We start from the raw sequence: 3,363 nt of genomic DNA, 5'->3' as shown, positions 1-3,363 counted from the left end.
AGGCCCGGAGGCAGCGGCCTTCCTTTGCATCTGCTCTACGCTCAGGAAAGCTTGGAACATGCAGCAGTGTGCCCCAAACACATCCGGGGCTCCATTGCATATAACGACCACGAAGAGCATCTCATTGTATTGTAAAATAAGTGCAGGTGGAAAAAAATAAGCACTTTGGCATGTGGGGTAGGGCGAGGCGGGGAGCCAGGGCCCCTTCAACCAGCTCCACTGAGCGCGACGGGGCGCGCAAGGCGCCCCCTGGTGGTGGGTTCCGGAAACTACAGAGGCAGAGGCAGGGGCCTGGACCCTGGGTCGCTCCGGAGCCGGCGCTCTCCTTAGCTCCCCGGCGCCGCGATCCGGTGATCCGCTGGGGCAGTGGCGCTGTGACAGCACTAATAGCACGCTCGCTCGGGCCGTGGAGCCGGCCTGGCGGCTGGACGTGTTGGTCTCACTGACCCTCAAGCAGGGACTTTGGGAAGTCGATTGCCCACCCTGGGCTGTGTCGCGCCCTGGCTCTTGCACTCAGCTGTTTCCAAGTTTCCCACCTTAGCCGACTTCCGTGAGGTGAGGCGAGGCCCCTGGAAGGGCTGGTGCAGTGTCCCTGGGCGTAGGTGACCAGGGCCCAGCAGTCCCGGCTCGGCGGCACCAGGCTGGTGGCCTATGTTCATTTGTGCCTTTACTGAAAACTCCTGTGACACCCAGGGGGTCCTCAGAGCAGCTCACGGAGGGAGGCTCTTTTTCAATCGAAAAATTTCCCAAGGGTCGTGGCAATGCACACCTGCAGTTTCAGCGCTTTGAGGAGGATTGTAAGTCTCCCAGCCTGGGAAACATCGGCTTGAGACCCTGTCTCAAAAAAGCAGGGGTGGCTAGGCATGGTGGCATATACCTATAATCCCAGCACTTGGGAGGCTGAGGCAGGAGGACTGCCATGAGTTCAAGGCCAGCCTGAACTATATAGCTAGACCTTGTCAAAAAAAAAAAAAAAAAAAAAAAAGCAGGAGAGGGAGGGGCTGGGGATTTAGCTCATTGTGAAAGCACCGGGTTCAAACCCCAGTATCAAATTAAAAAACAAAAAGGGAAATCTTACTCATCAGGGCATTTTACGCTTACATGCTCCAGTACATACTACTAAAAATAATCATTTTGGAGGTACTGGGGATTGGATGTAGGACCTCAGGCATGGGGAGCTACATCCCCAACCCTTTCATTTTGAGACAGGGTCTAATTTACCCTGGCTGGTCTTGAACTTATGATCGTCCTGCCTCAGCCTCCCATGTAGCTGGGACTTCAGCTGTGTGCTACCATTCCTGGCCTAAATATTTTTTTATATAAACAGGAAGCCGGCATTGTGTTCCTCAGAATTAATAATTCCCAGCCAGCACTGAGTGAGGCACTGATCTCATCTAACCGGCAAGCAAGTGCTGAGGCTGCCTAAGTGCCGCCTAAATGACTCAGCCCAACTTCACACCACTTGTAAGTGCTCACAGTGGGATTCGAACCCAGGACATGTAATTCTGGAAGCCACCCTCTATTCCTTTTTTTATGACACAGCCTCACCATGGGGTCCAACCTGGCCTTGAACTCACAGTGTGTGCTAGGATTACAGGTGTACCCTGTAATATCTGGCTGGAAATGCAACTTCTAGGATTTGGTACTTTTTTTTTTTTTTTTTGGTACTGGAGATTGAACTCAGGACCTTGCGCTTGCAAAGCAGGTGGCGAACCGCTGAGCTAAATTCCTGGCCCTAGAAACCCACCTTCTAAATTGGTCTCCCTGGGCCTCAGTTTCCCTCTTTGTAAAGCAGGGTTACATAATGAATATTTTGCTGCTTCCCGGGATAATGCATGATTGGACCATGTATTGTTACTTCTAGCAATCGTGAAGACAGTCCTGAAACAAAGAAGCGGAAGACAGAGTTCCTAGGAGGGCAGCATCATTGAAATGCCAGAGAAAGGAAATTGAGGTCGGCTGCCTCCTCCCAGTTAGATCTCCCTTTGTGTCTCATGATCTTTGCCTCAATCCCGTTCTGCATTCTTAATTACCAGCTTTGTTCCACAGGTGAGGCCCTAGGTCAGGCCCGGGGAGCTGACAGAGCACACTTGGAGCCAGGCTCATCTCCTGGAGGTGGCAGAAAACCTAGGATGTGTTTGGTGCTGAAGGGGCGTGTGTGTCTGCTAGAACTCCTGCTGCGGGCGACGGAAATGGGCTTGGTGTGTGTGGCTGGAATAGGAGTTTCTGGGAAGCCCACAGGGCGGTGCCCAGAATGGACTAAACAGAGAAAGCCAGGCTGAGAAGACACAGTGCAGGGCGGCCCTGGCCCACCGGGCCCCACCCCAGCCTGGGCTGAACCCCCTCTCCTACCTCTCTGCTTAGGGCTGCCTTCTAAAACCGAGATCCACACAGTCCCTGTCCCCATCCCTAGAGGGAGGCAGGTGCTTTCTTGGAGAGTTCCAGAGTGCTGGGCTGCAGCCAAGGCTTTTTATTTTATTTCTACTTATTTATTTACTTTGCTAGGAGGGATTGAACTCAGGACCTTGCATTTGCAAGGCAAGCATGGTGCTACTAAACTAAGGAGCTCAGTCCCTGGCCCTGGCCAGGGGTTTTTAAAGGACACACAGAGGGGGCTGAGGGGATCCCCCAGGAGAAGCAGCGGTTCCGTTTTCACACTGTAGTTTTGCTTCTGGCCCTCGGTGTGAGTCACATATGAAAATATCTTGTTTTGCTGGGCCTGTGTCTGCTGCTGCCACCACCATCACAGAAGCTGTCACTTCTAGGCAGGAGGCCGTAGGCTGGTCCCCGACGGCAGGGAACCCAGCTCTAGAGGAGGGGCGGACCCAGTCTGCCACCAAGGTGCTGCTGCTGTGGGAGCAAAGTGAGGGCTGGCGCTGGCGGGATTTTCCTTCTTTGCATCAGATGCAATGCGATGAAAATGCTGTGCGGGCCCTGAATGGCCTGAAAGCTTTGTGCTGTTCCTTGAAACTGAGCTCTCCCAAGCAGAGACCTGATCACCTCTTGTCCCGACCGTGGCTGTGGTTTGTGCCCCTGGACAGTCGGTATATTCTGCAGGCCCTGAACATTAATGTTAGATAAACAAATGAAAAGCACATTAGCCAGACAGAGTGCAGCAGTGCACCCCTGTGATACTGGCATTCCAGAGGCTGAGACAGGAGGATCGCTTGCGCCCAGGAGTTTGAAACCACTCTGGGCAGTATAGCAAGACCCTTCGCAAACACAAACAGAAAGCACTGTGCCTCTGTGGCTTTCTGTCCTGTCCCTGTGCACGGGGAAGCCACAGAGGCCTGGGCACGTGGGCATGCTGGATCGACCAGGGCAGGCCAGCCAGCCACCTCCGTCAGTGTCAGCCCCTAGGCC

Source organism: Fukomys damarensis, unplaced genomic scaffold (genome assembly GCF_012274545.1).
Source record: "Fukomys damarensis isolate Sample0158 unplaced genomic scaffold, DMR_v1.0_HiC HiC_scaffold_9, whole genome shotgun sequence".
Taxonomy (NCBI): Eukaryota; Metazoa; Chordata; class Mammalia; order Rodentia; family Bathyergidae; genus Fukomys; species Fukomys damarensis.
This window is presented reverse-complemented; position numbering follows the sequence as displayed.